This window comes from Rissa tridactyla, chromosome 4, assembly GCF_028500815.1.
Source record: "Rissa tridactyla isolate bRisTri1 chromosome 4, bRisTri1.patW.cur.20221130, whole genome shotgun sequence".
In the NCBI taxonomy this organism is placed as follows: Eukaryota; Metazoa; Chordata; class Aves; order Charadriiformes; family Laridae; genus Rissa; species Rissa tridactyla.
In genome coordinates, this window is record NC_071469.1 from 58,221,882 (window position 1) to 58,228,662 (window position 6,781).

Genomic DNA, 6,781 nt, shown 5'->3' on the forward strand with positions numbered 1-6,781 from the left:
GGGGGAGGCCAGGGAAGAGCCAAAGGCAGAAACTACTTTGAACACACGTGCTCCTACAGCAACAGATACTATTTCTCATGAATTAAACATCAAATAAATACAGCTCTCACTTTATAGTTCTTTCCAACAGACCTTCGAAAGCTCTGCAAAAATAAAAATTCTATACAACACCGAGAGTTTGTACCTGAGCCTTGGACTGTGGATGCAGTCCTGCCTTTTTGGCTGTCACTGTTGCATTGCTGCGTTGCTTTGTAAGTGCCTGCCATGTCTCTTTTAGCATTTTGAGCTGTGTCAGGTTGACTCATAAATCATAACTGATATACAGAGATATGAGTCTTTTTGATTATGGCAAAATAACTCTAAGTGTCTGAAAATGCCATTTTTTTAAAACCTAGGGTCCTTTAGGTCAATAAGAGTTTAGAGGGGGATTTGCTGGTCTGAAGGCAAATACGGAGAGTGGGAATGCCAAAGATGCAGAAGCACGTCAGACACTGAGCCTGTGTGGAGACCAATGGAAGGAGGCCCCCAATCCACTTGGGACTCATTGTAAAAGGCTTTTCGTCCTGAATTTAACAAGATTTAGGCTATGAGAGAATTTAACGGTCCACCGTACTGCTGCTCCATTACAGGCCTGTCTGCAGGGCAGAGCAGGCAACAGAAAGGGAAGCAAGCTGAACCTGTTCAGAACCCCCCTCAAGTTTCCATTTATTGCACCCAGAGCAGGTTTTGTCTGAGGCTACGAGCCCCTCTGAAGCCAGCCAGTCCAGCTCTGCAGTGTCCCCAGACCACTGTGGCCCCTGCTGTTACTGGGAGAGACGCTTGATGATACCCTACGGTGGCAGATAGCAGTTCTGGGGTCAAAACCCTCCTCAGCTTTGGGGAAAGAAATCATCACAGGCTTTTCTTCTTGACTTTGCCCAGAGAATGTGAAAGAAAAGGCACAAAATCAGCGGATGGAGGAGTGTGATCCCCTTGGCCTTCTTTAAATGCCATACTTCTCTAAATAAGCTGAAAATCTGCATATTCCCTTAGCAGAAAATGTCGTTCCTTGCATATTTCATGAAGACACTGGATTTGATTGGAAACCAGTGGCAGGGTGGTTACGAGCTGCCTGCTGGTACTGGGGCAGTTATGCAAGGGACATAACGACCCCAGAGCTGCCTGCCAATTTGGGTCAGGATTTGGGGCTCCTACGCTATGCATAATCAGTGCTTCTGTGGCACCGGTCCTCCAGAGGAGAGCCCACTAAGTTGTCCACGTGGACCTGGTGTAACTTCTGCTTTTTTTCCTTCCTCTTTTTTTCCTTCCTAAAAGATTGTTTGGTCCCCAGACAGGTCTTTTATGAAACACGTGTCTGGGGGCTTGGTAGAGCTGGCAATGTTATGTACCTCGTTGCTCAGTCAGAAAGGTTTCGGAAATACTAAATTTGCCACCTCTCTGTTTCTAGACCAGCACCTCTTCCCTTTTACTGCAAGACCTGACTACTTTGGCGAAGAATTTTTTGAGTTACAGCTTGCTTTTATTGGCCATGCCTTCTATTTTCAGCTATTAGAAAATATCCAAACAACCTGTTTATTAGCTCTTTGTCCTTCGAGAGGGGTGGAGTAATGGCAGCATTGGCTGCTGCTAGCTTTGTTCTTAAAAGTTACATTTTTGTGGTTGTTAATCAAAAAAAACCCTTATTCCCTCCAGACTAGAGATGGGACTGAATGCTCCTGGGATGAAGGCACAGATCCAAACTGGATTTTTCCTTTTCAATCTATGATTAATCACCATTTCTTTCAATGGAATATACTTGCTTCTGTAAGCGAGCTTTTTCACCTCTCAGAGGGGACTAAAAAAGCAGGGTATTTTATTATGCCTTGGATCACTGATGAGGAAAGGCTCATTTGTACAATTCACTGAGCAAGTCTTTTGGTCTATTTCTTGTTACAGACAAATTATATGGTTATATGTAATCTACAACACAAAGCATTCAGATGTTACATAAAATCAATACAACACTTTCTGAAAAGAAACGTACATTTTAATGCCTTTATTATTTTTTCTTGTGACCAAAAAGGGGAAAAGATCCTTGTACTGTAAAATAGACAGAAACCGTCCAAGGGTTGTTACTCATTGTTGTATTGCTGTTACTGCAGGGAAAATAGTGGTAATTTTAAAAAAATAATTTCTGCATGATCTGCTATTGCGTGAGCCGATAAGAAAACATGTTCTTCTGTACGCGCGACACATAAGGAATGATTACTGCCCATATGGTCTTTTTAGGGCCCTTGTGATAGAATTGCTATGGTAGGAAGTTGTGAAGCAAAAGAAATGAGGGAGTTATCTGATTGCTGTAAAACCCCGACATTTACATCCTGCCTGTGTATAAAACAAGCGTGAGAAGGAGGGGAAAAGCATTTAGCAGCAGGGCACCTATATGGGCATCCCGGATATCATATGCAAGGCTAAGGCTGAGCTCTGCTGATTTACACCGTCTGCGGGGCTGCCCTCGTGCTCTGGACAAACATTTGCTGTGACACATGACACGGAGCCCGGGGACGTGCACCAGAGGGTACAGCTGAAGCAGGAGGAGGCGCTTCATCACAACAGGATTAAAGGATATGAGGGACTCGCGTGGTTCCATTTACTGGGAGAAATTAGGTCTCAGATGCGGCAGCGGCTCATTTCATTCCACATCTGAGTCATCCCAGCATGTCTAGAGGCAGCAGGATCTCCGCTTATCGAATCCTCTGACGGTATTCTCCACAGAGCACGTGATGCCTCCTGCACTGGGCTGGCTCCTCGGGTTTCTTGCATTAAACGCTTCCTTAACATCAAACTATGTCGGTAGGGCCTGTCGCGGCCAGTGGGACTTCAGCTACCGCTCAGCGCATCTGTGCGTTCCTTGACAAAACCATCTTAAATGAGAAGACACCCATTTGGTTTTGACTGTGCTGTAAAACTATTCCTGCATCTTTCCAAAGACTTCATATATTTTATTTATTGTTGGTGTAGAATGCTAAAAGCTGTGTGAATGAGCATGCACACGCACATCTTTCTCTTGTTCTCATAACAATAATCTGTCCTCAGTAACTCTGCCAGTAAGGAAAACAAAACACTTAGAAGACAAATGAGGAACAGAAGGGCTTCACGATCAGATCCGTAATAAGAAAGCAAAGCCTAATTTCCCCTACAAAGAGTTATAGCCCTGTATTTACTTCCTGACTGTTAAGTTTTAAGGGATGGTGCTCACATTCGGCATGGGTATGAGCAGCGTGTCCTTTGGCTATTAAAGCTTAGAGCATTAAACTCCACTTAAGGATGGAGCCAGACATTGGTCGTTTGATCAAATGCGATTTGATGACATTTCAAATCAACGTGCCCCCATTCCCTCTGTCCCATGAACACTAACGAATTCCAACATATGCAGAAAGAGTGGAAAAAAATCCGAATATTGCTCAGCTTGAGGGAAATAAAACTGCCTTTTTGAGCTGCAGAGTATCTGCAACTATCAGTTCCTTTAACTGTTTCTAAGTATTTCAGGCTTGATACCCCAAAATGATTGGGTTTCTTTTAAATGTGTGCTTTTTGTGCGCTAATGTGTTGTTTGCAAGCAAATACTGCATTTTCATACCTGGTGACTTCAATTTCATCCATCGATACAAATACTGATTCTAAGAATTAATTGAAGTCAACCAGTAAAACTCCTGTGGACTTTGGTGGGAATAGGAGCAATCCAGTATTTTAATAAGAAAAAAACGAAACCAATCTTCAACAACTGATATACAGCGCAAAATATTCAATTGATTGATTTAGGTCATTAACCACAAGGATGAATGTTGAAATTATCCAAATTAAAAATGAGTCATTTTAATACAAAACCTCCTGAGTGGCAAGATCCCGAACTACAACGTGATCTTGGTGAATACTGCCCAAATCAAACCTCATCCCCGTGCTGTAATTGCTCCACAGATGCATGTTATTTCCCTCAGGCAGCAACAAGGGCAACTTCAAATTTAGCACGTCAGGTCAAGGGCAACATTTCCCCTCCTGAGCTTAGTTTCTAGCGCTGGCTCGGCAGAGAACTCAAAGACTCGGCAGAGACTAACAAAGCAGTGATTAAAAATACCAATAAACTACACGTTGAAAGATTGCCATGATGTGGGTGAGCACGGACTATCCTCGTTTTATGAATGGGAGAATCCAGGCAAAAAAATAGGAACTTGTGAATAGAGTAAATTAAGTTTCCAGGCAGAGCTGGAAAGAAAAAAACCAGAGCTGTGTGCTCCTACTCACCACAGCACAGATCCCTCAAAGGCAGCCCATGAGCTCCTACCCGTGGCCTGGGAAGCCTCAAAATACAGCGGACAAGAAGATGTAAAATAAGCCATCCTTGGCAGAATTGTCTCCTTATGGAAGCCGGGGCAGCTACCATCTCCGTTTCAGCAGCGCCTTGCCCAGGAATCGCTGCGCAGTCCCCAGCCCGAGGGGGGACCAAAAAATTGCCCTGCCTGAACGAGCAAAACCCTGGGAGTTCTGGCCTGGGGGCACATATCGTAAATGCACACCGAGGTATATTTTATGCCATTTTGCAGTGATGAGCCGATCAGATCTGTAGTTCTTGTTCTACGACTCACTGCAAAATATGTGCAGCGTTTAATTTTCCTTTCATTTCTAAAACATTGCATGGATGCCAAACTCATCAAGAGCTGTAATAGCAAATCAAGAGGCTATAGGATAAATCTCATCATCACAGAGTATGTTTGGTTACTGTGGTCCATTCTTTGTATATTAAGCATTGTGGTGTTAATTAATAATAGTTAAAAAACATCCCAAACACTGAGATGACAGCCAGTGGCAACCACAGGAATAATGCGTTAAATGGGATGAATAGGGATGTGCATTTACATTGGTTCTTTTTACACCAATATGGAATTGCATAACTGCATACTCGGGGTTTTTTTGCATGGCATGCGAAGTTTTCAGGGGCAGCAGCTAGAGCGTGTGCTTTCCGATGGTCTTACCAAGGTCATCCACAAAAACAGTGGTTTTAAAGGACCAAAAACAAAAGGGCAGAGAATTCTCAAGTGAGATCATCAGGTATTCTGGTTGTCTACTCATACGCAAAGTTTTTAGTGACCTTAGCAGCAGTTACATAAGCATATGGAGAGGAAAACAAACTCGTATTAAATGCTGTAACACATATGGTCTCCTGACAGGATGTTCCAAGCCACGCAGTGATTTTACAGTCCATATGCACTGTACAGCAGTTCCTTGGTCTCAAAGCAGGAGTCAAAAATAGCATATCAGCATGAACTCTACATTCTTTGTCTTTTATGGGCACTCTGCATGTTAATAATGAAATACATAATACACTGTGGCTAGCTGCGTTTAACAGCAAAAAAAAATGCCGTCTACTTGGGACTCAATCTTACTAGCCGATATCATATCACATATGATATACGATGTGCAAAAAAACCAGCATTTGGAGTAAATACTTTCCTGACGTGAAGCACTTTAAGGTAAGGAAAGTATCATCAGCAATTTTATTTTGTTTGGGCAGGGAGTACCTGGAGAGCACGGAGGGAGCACCCTTCTGAACAGGAGGAGTATCTTCATAAGGGGCAATATGTCTCCTGGGCTATCTAGGGCCACACGGTGTAACGACTACACCAGACCTCTCCTCTCCAGCCTCAAAGCGGAGTCTAATCAGAATCTCACCCCAGGAAGAGATCGCAAAAGGATGCCAAAGGGCACAGAAGCACTAGTCATACTGAAGCTGTTTTCTTGGTAATAAATATGTCTGTCGGCTGTACAAACTCGGAGTGCTATTAGCTGAATCTAATCAAAATCTCGTCCTAGGATGAGACTGCCAAAGGATGCCAAAGCACATAGAAGCACTAGTTGTACCAAAGCTAAGCTTTCTTCGTTATAAATAGAATCATAAAATCATAGAACGGTTTGGGTTGGAAGGGACCTTAAAGATCATCTAGTTCCAACCCCCCTGCCATGGGCAGGGACACCTCCCACCAGACCAGGCTGCTCAAAGCCCCATCCAGCCTAGTCTCGAACACTTCCAGGGACGGGACATCCACAATTTCCCTGGGCAGCCTGTTCCAGTGCCTCACCACCCTCACAGTAAGGAATTTCTTCCTGGTACCTAATCTAACTGTACCCTCTTCCAGTTTGAAGTCATCACCCTTCGTCCTATCACTACATGCCCTTGTAAAAAGTCCCTCTCCAGCTTTCTTGTAGGCCCCCTTCAGATACTGGAAAGCTGCTATAAGGTCTCCCTGGAGTCTCCTCTAATATGTCCATCAGCTGTATAAACTCAGTCTGCTATTAGCTGAATCTCTTCAGAGTCTCACCCCGGGATGACACTGCAAACGGGTGCCAAAGGACGTAGAAGCACTAGTTGTACCGAAGCTGTTTTCTTGGTTATAAATATGTCCGTTGGCCGCATAAACTCAGAGTGCTATTAGCTGTCATATTTTGGTCATACAAAAGATTCAACGACCCAGCCCAGCAGTCAACACTTGAGGAGTCAGTCTAAGAACTTGTTCCCAGTATGACATAGCCCAGTGTTAACTGGTCCACTACGACACCCTGCCCTGACTGCGCAGCCAGGCACCTGCGGGGTTGCGGTCTCGGGGGGGGAACCAGACCAAAAAACGCCATTCCAAAACCAACACCGTAAGGCTGTAGCGAAGGAAGCCGCGTCCCCCAGCACTGCCGAGCCGGCGCCCGTCGCCCGCGGCCGCCCGTCCGGCGCGGCGGGGACACCTCGGGGCGGCGG